Source organism: Apium graveolens, chromosome 8 (genome assembly GCF_009905375.1).
Source record: "Apium graveolens cultivar Ventura chromosome 8, ASM990537v1, whole genome shotgun sequence".
NCBI lineage: Eukaryota > Viridiplantae > Streptophyta > Magnoliopsida > Apiales > Apiaceae > Apium > Apium graveolens.
The window spans coordinates 107,155,174-107,166,342 of record NC_133654.1 but is presented as its reverse complement, the minus strand read 5'-3'; the positions used below and the strand labels follow the sequence as shown (position 1 = coordinate 107,166,342).

Here is an 11,169-nt window from a genome sequence, read left to right as displayed (position 1 = left end):
AGATCAGAAATTCAATGACCTTCTTGCAGCACTAAGAGTGTCCCTTAAAAATAACTATGTGACTTGCAAAAAAGCTTTGGCCAAGAACATCAACTTCTTAAGGGTACTGGTAGTGAAGATTGATAACTTTCTGGAGAAAATGATTGTCATGAACATCAATAATGGTGGTGTAGACAGGTGCATTCAGGTAACTCTCACAAATCTCCAAACTCTAAGAGCATCTGAACTTGATGTGATGATTGACAGAGTAAATCCAGTCATTCAAGAAGATACTCAATTTCTCTAAGAGCTTAAAAAAGGCACAGATAGAAGCTTTTCCAGAAGCCTATCTATATCCAAACCAATGAGTAGTTTACATCTGCCCAATGACCAAACAAGCTAGACACCTTCTTGTTCACAAATATTGTGTCAGATCAAACATGAGGCTGATCATGACATTATAGTCTGACTTGAAGCACAAAAAGAACAAGAAGCATGAAGATGTGGAGATGATAAACATTTTGGAGAGATATGTTGTGAACCTTGACACTATGCTACCAAATACACAGTATAATCTAAGAAAAGACAAGGATGATGATGAGCAGAAGAAAGATGATCAAAATCCTTTTGGCTCAAATCCAAGTCAATTCACTAAGCCATCTGGCAGCAAGGGTGGAGATAAGAAGAATGAGGATGATAATAAAGATGAGGAGAAGAAGAGAAGAAGTGAGAGAAGGAGTAAAAAGAATCATGATGGCTCAGAATCACACCTAACCCTATAAATCCAAACATAACCAGCTCAAACCTTAGCTCAACCTTCAACATCAAATATCTTAAACATCAAACCACCTCAAACCTCAAAGCCTAAATTTCTATTCAAGCAAACTGCTAATTCTTTCCTAAAAATTCCAATCACCACAAGCCAAACATCTCTAAAGAAAATCTCAGTCCTACCTTTTGTCAAACCATCACTTAAAACTCATTTCAAGACTGTTGGGAGAAAACATAAGAAGGCCAAGTCTACTGAAAAAGTTGAAGTTACTGAAAGGGTCATCTGGAACTGCTTTAAGCAAAGTGACTTTCTACCTTTAAATCGGTGCATCTCAGATGAAGATTATTTCCAACATCTATCTGAAGAAATAGTTAGAGTTTGGGTTGTATCTCTAAGGGAAGTTAGAATTTATTTTGAAGATGGGTCCTTCACCTTCCTTAGCTGTGATTTACTGGATTCTATTTCTCCCATGGAAATTAAAAGAATGATAAGTTTGCTAAAGGACAAGGATAGTGCTACAAAGGCATGGAAATCAATTCTAGCTGAATGGTTGATTACAAGGGAGGAAACAAGAAAAAGAAATGAGGCTGAATCTGAAGAGAGAATGAGGAAGTATGATGAAGAAATAGAGATGTTCATAAAAAGATCAGAAGAGCTCAAGGCCAAAGGAATGAGCAGAATTTCTAAGGATGGGAAATTTCTAAATATTAAGGCTGATGGATTCTCAAGATTTAGGATTGATTTACTAGACAGTAGTTATCGAAAGGTTGCAAGACAAAAACTTATAGAAGCTCTGAGTGGAACACCTATTATAGAAGAACTGGAAATTCTTCATCACTTGAAGGATGTCCTTAGGGAAGAAGCAGATACAAAAACTATCTTTACCTGATACTTGTAACCATTAAACTTTGTAAATCTCCTAATGTATAAAAGTTGTAATTCTATCAAGTTTTATGTATTAATTTCATTTTACATTTTTTTTAACTTGGGGTTAGTCTTGTTAACAGGCATGAATTTGTGTTAAGCAATCTTCTCACAAATTGGGGGAGATTGTTGTGCAAGACATGCATGTACTTTAACAAAACTAAGTCAAATTGACAACCCTAAGTAAGTTGTATTGTAATCTTAGTTTTCATTTGTACTTGTAACATTTAAGTCTATAAAAATGTAAAGAGCAGATTGAAGTCTTTTTGTTTAAACAGTATCAAGCCTAAGGATTCTATCTGGAAGAAGATCAAGAAGATCATGCCTCAGAAGAATTATGAAGAAGCTTGGAGTTGAATTAATCTGTTTGGATAAAAATATTCTAAGTCCAAGATCTCTACAAGTCACAGATTTAGTGTTATAGAGAAGTCACTCGAGAACTCCAAATGACTTTTCGAGAAGTCAGGAAAGCTACTAGAGAACTCACATAGATATCGACAAGCCAAAGTGAAGACATGAAGATTGGAGATATCGACAAGTCATTTCTTCACTAGAGAACTTAGAGTTATCGACAAATCAACATTCATTATAGAACTATGAGTTATCTATAAGTTAAATTCTACTAGAGAACTCAGAGATATCGATAAGCTAAAATTCACTAGAGAACTCTGAGTTATCGATAAGTCAAATTTGATTAGAGAACTCTGAGTTATCGATAAGTCAATTAGCCACTAGAGAACTCAGAGATATCGATAAGTCAAGTGAAGATATGAAGACTAGAGATCTCAACAAGCCAAATTCTCTTATAGAGAACACAGAGACCTCTACAAGTCAAATTAACTATGGAGTACTAGAGATCTCGATAAGCCAATATACTTATCGAAATATCAAGTTCTCTATAGACCAAATGGAGATCTCGAGGTAAAATCTATAAGTATAATTTGCATACCAATTCAATATCCAAGATTCAAAATCAACAAACAATCCAAACAGCTAGATTGACAAGTCTACAAAAAGCATCTTGAAGGATGTGCAAGATCAATGGTAAAGATTAACTGACAAAGGAACATCAAAGTAAACACATGATGCTAAGATATGCTAAGCCAAAAATAGAAGATACACTTTTCTTAAAATGGAAATGACAAGTGACAGTTTACTAAAGTTAATAGCATGTCTTATTGTACACTGTGTAAACCAGCAAGTAACTAAATTATAAAGTTAACACTGGTCCTTTAGTTAGAAGTAACAATTTAGATAGAAAATCTTGTAGCACTCTCAAGTAGAAGCTAAGCTCTTTATCAACAAAGAGCTTAGAAATTTTGTAGCAAAATTTTCTTAATTTTAATCTAAAATTAAGTGAGTTTTGAAAAGATCCGTGTTCTTTATTATTGCATGTTTAATTTCTGTAGTAACACATTTCATTACAAGATTTAATTTACCTTGTTCAACCATAAAAAGCTCAAGAAAAGCATAAAAACAGTAAAACACATTCACCCCCCACCCCCTCTGTGTGTTATTCATTTCCTAACAAAACTGCTGATGTTCAGAAAACTGTTGAGACTGGTTCTGGTTCTGGTTTTACTGCTACCATTGATTGGACCACATATCAGTTTCCACAGCCAATTATTTTGTGAAAAACATGCATGTATTATAACAAGACTAAGTCACATTGACAACCCTAAGATTTAGTTATATGATAGTCTTAATCTGTATTTTTTATTGTATTACTTGAGTCTGTCAAAATGTTGAAGATCAGACTAGAGTATTTTTCTATAAACAGTCTCAAGCATACGAATAAACTCAGGAAGAAGATCAACAAGATCATGCCCCAGAGAAAAGGTGAAGAAGCTTGGAGTTGAATAAATCGGTTTTAGGAAAAATGTTCTAAGTCAAGATATCTACAAGTCACAGATCAAGTCATATAGAGAAGTCATTCGAAAACTCCAGAATGACTTATCGAGAAGTCCAAAATAGCTTAGAGAGAAGTCTCAGAGATATCGATAAGTCAAATGAAGATATGAAGATTGGAGATGTCGACAAGTCATTCTTGCATAAAAAGAACTCAGAGATATTGACAAGTTAAAATGAAGATATGAAGATTGGAGATATCGACAAGTCAATTTCCCATTAGAGATCTCAGAGATATCGACAAGTCAAAATACACATAGAGATATCAGAAATATTGACAAGTCATTTCTACATGCAAAGACTTGGAGACCACGACAAGCCGAGTTCACTTATAGAGAAATCAGAGATCTCGACAAGTCAAAGAGACTCAAAGAGAACTCAGAGACTGTTGAGTGGCATTTATGACACTTTATTATAATCTAATAAGCTTTGAATTGATGCATTTGTACTCAAGTTGTTAAGTGTTTTAATGTGTTTTCTAGTGTTTTTGCATTTCAGGCATTATCTAGGTAATCAGGTGAATTAGCATTGTTTTGGTCCTAATTTGACGTCAAGGTGGTGTTGGAATAAAAGCTCGTGGAAAGCCGGCTCGAAGTAGCTAGGAAAGAGATGAAATCTGAATTTTTCCAAGAAAGGCCGGCGCGCCCGCGTTGTGATAGCGCGCGGCCGCGCCAGGATTCCAGAATGACAGCACGCCCACGCTATGATAGCGCGTGGCCGCGCCGGTGTGAAAGCTTTGAATCCTGATTCTAATGCAATTCTAATTGGGAGACTTCCAGATTGATTAGGGTTGCTATATATATTCAAATAAGAACATTTTCATAGGAGAGACGTACCAGAGTGCAAGGAGAGCCGTAAGAAGACCGTTTTAGTATGGATTCAACGAAGATGAAGAAGACCTTGTTTTTACTTGTGAATCTTGGTTCTATGTTGTAACTTGGATGCTAGTTTTCTTACTTGTGAACCTTTACTCTTGTTTCGTACTTGGTTTTGTTATTTAAGTATAAAGACTACGTTTATTATACCATGTTTTCATCGGAACCCATGTTGATGATGAGTCCGATTATGGGTTAATCATTATCGTGGGGTTCTAGCAGATTTATTTATGGATTTCTTTAGCTAATTTATTTTGATGCCTTAGTGTGTGGTGATTGAATGATAACCTAGTATTGATTGTGCTTATTCGTCTTATAAGAGTCGCGAACTTGTAAGATAGCGTGTTAATTCTTAATGAAGCGACAGTGAATTTAAGGATTTTGAACTTTCCATGCTAGCATCGGTTCATGTGTTATTGTTATGCATAATTCATAGGTAATTTTACCCATCTTACTTGCCCTGTGTAATCATGATAGATAACTTGTGCTTTAAACCATTATGTTGTCAAATTCTATAGATATATAGGGTCTCAATATAATTGGTGTCTATTCAGTTTCTATCTCTTTTGTGGATGTCTGGTAGTATGTTATTCGTGCAACCAAAGTTGGCGTTCAACAGTTTGGTATTATCTGATTAATGTCATCACCATTCATCATCATTGCATGCTAAGGTTAAAAATAATAAGGCTATTGAATGAAATATTTAATAAAGTTAGAATCCCATGTTTGTCTCATATAATATATAACTCTCTTCACTCTCTTAGTTATAATCATTAGTTTAATTTGTAGTATAAACAACCCAAATTGTTATCGTCTTAACATTGGATAATAACCATATCATCGGTGCATAGGTGCATAAATTACATAGTTAACCAATGATAGTCTCTATAGGAATGAACTAGAAAAGATTCTATATTACTTGCGAACATGTATACTTGCGTGAATTATTAGCGCGTGTTTAGCCCTAACAAGTTTTTGGCGCTACTGCCGGGGAATGCAGTGTTAACTTTTAGTTTATGTGTTTGTCATCAGTGATCGTTAAAGTTCATTGACTCGGACATTGTTACTTACATACTTTTTTTCTTGTTGTATTTCAGGTAATCTAGCGATCATTTATGCAAACGCGTTCACGAGTTCGTAGGAGAATTCTGGAAAAAGACGAGGAAGAAGTTGTAGGGGATCGTAGAGAAGGTTTTGAGGATGAAGAGAAAGTAGCGGAAGAAGAGAAAATCGAAGAACCACCTTTATTAGAGATGGCGGATCAAGCAGATAATTTTAAGGCTTTAATGGACTTTTCTAAGCCTAAGATCAATGACATTCAATCAAGCATCATCAGGCCAGCCATCAAGGCTAACACTTTTAAGATCAAGTTGAGCACGATCCAGATGATACAGAACTCAGTTCAGTTTGGGGGTAATCCTACTGAAGACCCAAACATGCACATCAGGGATTTCATCGAGATCTGTGACACTTTCAAGTTCAATAATGTGTCTGAATATGCTATCAAGCTGCGACTATTCCCATTCTCTCTGAGGGACAAAGCGAAGTGTTGGTTACATTCTCTACCACCAGGGTCTATCACCAATTGGGAGGATCTTGCTCAAAAGTTTATTACTAAATTCTTTCCTATGGCAAACACTGTTGCAATCAGGAATGCTTTTACTCAGTTTGCCCAGCAAACTGGTGAATCTCTGTGTGAGGCGTGGGATGAATACAAGGAGATGTTAAGGAAGTGCCCACACCACAGTATGCCTGATTGGATGATTATAAACTATTTCTACAATGGTCTAGGTGCACACTCTAGACCTATGCTTGATGCAGCATCTGGTGGAGCCTTATGGGCTAAAAGCTACAATGAAGCTTATGAGTTGATTGAGCTAATGGAAGCCAATGAATACTAGAATCCTACACAAAGAATGTTGCAAGGAAAGGTAGCAGGAATTCTGGAAGTGGATCAAGCTACTGCTATAGCTGCTCAACTTCAAGCTTTAACGATGAAAGTGGACTCTTTGGCTAATTATGGAGTTAATCAGATTACTAGCATTTGTGAACTTTGTGCGGGAGCACATGTAACTGAACAGTGCGCTATTTCTAGAGAATCAGCTCAATATGTGAGCAACTTCAGAGATCACAATAACAAGCTCCAACCACTTATCATCCAAACAACCGTAATCATCCTAACTTCAGCTGGAGCAACAGTCAGAATGCGGTGCAACAATCTTATCAGCCTTATACATCAAGGCAATATAACCCTCCTGGTTTTCAGCAACCACAGTATGTCCCGAAGCAACAACTTCAACTTCATCAGTTACCTCAAGCTAATGAAAAATCTGAATTGGAGGAGTCGATACTCATGTGCAAGATCCAAGCTATCTCTATCAAAACCTTGGAAAATCAGATTGGGCAAATTGTGAATGCATTACTAAATCGTCAACCTGGCACGCTTCCGAGCAACACTGAAGTGCCAGGCAAGAAAGAATCGCAGGAGCATGTTAAAGCAATCACATTGAGGTCTGGTAAGGTTATGAATCCCGAAGTAGATAAAAATCCTATTGCTGAAGTGGAGGCTGATGAAGAAGAAGTGCAGAAGGAAGCCGAAGTGGAACCAAGGAAGACTACTGTTGAGCATACTCCTCTTGAGGGTAATACAGGGGAGAAACAGATCTATCCTCCACCTCATTTTCCTAAGAGGCTGCAGAAGAAGAAACTGGATAAGCAGTTTGTGAAGTTTCTGGAGGTGTTCAAGAAACTTCACATTAACATACCTTTCACTGAAGCTCGTGAACAGATGCCTAGTTACGTGAAATTCATGAAAGGTATTCTCTCTAGAAAGGTAAAGCTTGATGAATTAGAGACCGTTGCTCTCACAGAGGAATGCAGTGTTGTGCTGCAACAAAAATTGCCTCCCAAGCTTAAAGATCCTGGAAGCTTCACTTTTCTTGCACCATTGGAAATGTGTCATTTGATAAATGTCTACACGACTTGGGAGCTAGCATCAATCTGATGCCATTGTCAATCTTTAAAAAGTTGGATTGCCTAATCCAAAGCCTACATACATGACTTTGTAGTTGGCCGGTCGTTCTATTACATATCCGTGAGGTATTGTGGAGGATGTCTTGGTCAAGGTGGATAACTCATTTTCCTTGCTTATTTTGTAATTCTTGATTTTGAGGAGGATAAGATGATTCCCATAATCTTGGGAAGACCTTTCTTAGCTACTGGCCGAACCTTGATAGATGTGCAGAAAGGTGAGCTTACCATGCGAGTGATGGATCAGGATGTGACTTTTAATGTGTTCAATGCCATGAAATTCTCTACATAAAATGAGGAGTGTTTTAAGGTGAAAATGGTCGATACTGTGGTTAAATCTGAACTCGGTCATTTGCTAAGGTCAGATGCCTTATAGAAGGCCTTATTGGGGAATTCTGATAGTGAAGATGATGAGGGTGACAAGCACTTACAATATTTGAATGCTTCTCCCTGGAAGCGAAAGATGGATATGCCTTTTGAATCTCTTGGATTAGAGGAGTTAAAAAGTTCTCTGAAACGCCTCAAGCAATCTATTTAAGAATCTCCTACCCTTGAGCTTAAACCTTTACCTGAACATTTGAGGTATGCATTTTTAGGCGAGGCATCTACTTTGCCTGTTATTATTGTATCTGACCTTTCAGGTACTGATGAGGAGAAGCTTTTGAGGATTTTTGGAGAGTTCAAATCAGCAATTGGTTGGACTATAGCAGATATCAAGGGAATCAACCCTTCTTATTGTATCTGCTAGAGAAAGGAAGCAAGCCTACTGTTGAGAAACAGAGAAGGCTAAATCCGATCATGAAAGAGGTTGTGAAGAAGGAAATTCTCAAGTGGCTAGATGCAGGAATTATCTATCCTATTTTTGACAGTTCATGGGTGATCCCAGTTCAGTGTGTGCCAAAGAAAGGTGGTATCACTGTGGTGGCAAATGAGAAGAATGAGCTCATTCTGACACGAACAATCACTGGGTGAGAGTTTGCATGGATTATAGGAAGCTAAACAAGGCTACAAGGAAGGATCACTTCCCTCTTCCTTTCATTGATCAGATGCTTGATAGATTGGTTGGGCATGATTACTATTATCTTCTGGATGGCTATTCGGGATATAATCAGATTTGTATCGCTCCAGAAGATCAGAAGAAGACTACATTCACATGTCCTTTCGGCACTTTTGCATTCTGGAGAGTTTCTTTTGGGCTATGTGGAGCGCCATCCACTTTTCAGAGATGTATGATGGCTATCTTCTATGACATTATTGGGGATAGCGTAGAAGTGTTCATGGACGATTTCTCAGTCTTTGGAACTTCTTACGATGAATGCTTGCATAATCTGGGCTTAGTATTGAAAAGGTGCGTTGAGACCAACTTGGTTCTTAATTGGGAGAAATGTCATTTTATGGTGCGCCGAGGCATAATTCTTGGTCACAAGGTTTCTAGCAGGGGATTTGAGGTGGACAAAGCCAAGGTGGGGGTGATCGAAAATCTTCCTCCACCCATATTTGTTAAGGGAATTCGCAGTTTTCTTGGTCATGCGGGTTTCTATAGGCGTTTCATCAAGGACTTCTCGAAGATTTCGAAGCCTTTGTGCAATTTTCTAGAGAAAGGCGTTCCTTTCAAGTTCGATGACGATTGCCTTGCTACTTTTAAGACATTGAAGAAGAGTTTGATTACGGCACCTGTCATAACCACACCTGATTGGTCTGAACCATTTGAAATGATGTGCGATGCAAGTGACTATGCATTTGAAGCAGTTCTTGGGCAATGCAAGAACAACATATTTCATGTAGTCTACTATGCTAGTAAGACTCTTAATGGTGCTCAAATGAATTACACCACTACTGAGAAAGAACTTTTGGCTATCGTCTATGGTTTTGAGAAATTTCGGTCATATCTCCTTGGGACGAAGGTGACAGTTTTCACTGATCACGCAATAATTCGATATCTCGTCTTGAAGAAGGACTCGAAGCCAAGGTTAATTCTATGGGTTCTTTTACTTCAGGAGTTTGAGTTAGAGATCAAGGACAGAAAGGGGACTGAGAATCAAGTCGCCGATCATCTCTCGCGTTTAGAGGATCCAATTGCTACTTCAGAAGATATGTCTTTGATTAATGAGTCTTTTCCTGATGAGCAGTTATTTGGAGTGCAAGCAGAAGAACCGTGGTTTGCAGATATTGTGAACTACCTTGTGTGTAACGTCATGCCTCTAGAGTTGACTCCAGCTCAAAGGAAGAAATTCTACATGAAGTGAAGTGGTATATGTGGGATGAGCCATTTCTTTTTCACCAAGGAGCTGACCAAAATCATCAAGAGATGTGTTCCTCACAGCGAAATATGGGGGATCTTGCGATATTGCCACTCAACGGCTTATGGAGGACATTATGGTGGAGAAAAGACAGCATCTCGTATTCTTCAAGCAGGTTTTTTTTGGCCAACTTTGTTTAAAGATGCTCATCAATTTATTTTGAAATGTGATCAATGTCAACGAGTGGGGAATATGTCCCAAAGGGATGAGATGCGTCTTAATGTGCTTCTCATGGTCGAAGTCTTTGATGTTTGGGGAATCGACTTCATGGGGCCATTTGTCTCATCTTGTAACAATCTGTATATCTTGTTGGTGGTTGATTATGTGTCGAAATGGATTGAAGTTAAGGCGTTTCCAATAAAACGATGCTAAGGTAGTGCTTAATTTTCTTCACAAGCAGATATTCAAAAGATTTGGAACTCCATGAGTCATAATCAATGATGAGGGGTTATATTTTTATAACCGCAAGTTCACTGCTATGATGCAAAGGTATAATGTGAATCCTCACATTGCTACGGCTTACCATCCTCAGACAAATGGTAAAGCCGAGGTATCTAACAGAGAGATCAAGCGCATTATAGAGAAGGTTGTGTGTCCATCGAGAAAAGATTGGTCTTTGAAGCTGTTTGGGCTTATAGAACAGCATACAAGACTCCGCTAGGGATGTCACCGTATCAGTTGGTTTATGGCAAGAGGTGCCATTTGCCGGTGGAGCTAGAGCATAAGGCGTATTGGGATTTTAAGGAGTTGAATCTAGATTTGGATGCAGCTGGAAAGGAGAGGATGCTTCAATTGAATGAGCTCGACGAGTTTCGACTTCAAGCTTATGAGAACAACAAAATATACAAGGAGAAAGTCAAGAGGTGGCACGATCGAGGTCAAGTGCTCAAATCATTTGTGGCGGGACAACAAGTTCTTTTGTTCAACTCTCGTCTTCGTCTTTTTCCTGAAAAGTTGAAGTCAAGATGGTCAGGGCCGTTTATTGTCAAAACTGTGTTTCCACATGGAGCGGTGGAGATTTTTGAGACTGATCCAGGCCAAACATTCAAGTTTAATGGTCAGAGGTTGAAGCATTACTATAGTGACATGGCAAACTGTGAGGTGGTTAGTGCCGTTTTATTATCCATTTGATCTCAAGTTCTACGTCAAGCTTACGACATAAAGCAAGTGCTTCTTGGGAGGCAACCCAGATTTGTTGTACATTAGTAAGTAGAGGAAGCAAGAAGAAAAGAGAAAATTATAAAAAAATCAGAAAAAGAAAAAAATTCAGGGCTCACTTCAGAAGCTTGGCACGCCCGCGCTGTCCTAGCGCGAGCCCGCGCTGATTTCACAGAAACACGGCGCGCCCGCGCTGTTATAGCGCGCGGTCGCGCCGGTTTGG

The 11,169-nt window shown here is 38.2% G+C and overlaps 1 non-coding gene across 1 annotated transcript; it reads right to left on the bottom strand.

Moving 5' to 3' along the window:
- Window positions 1-6,101: 6,101 nt before the first annotated feature.
- Window positions 6,102-6,208, bottom strand: LOC141681169 (small nucleolar RNA R71). Its single transcript, XR_012558610.1, has one exon. It is a non-coding gene; the product is annotated as a small nucleolar RNA R71 (small nucleolar RNA).
- Window positions 6,209-11,169: the final 4,961 nt, after the last annotated feature.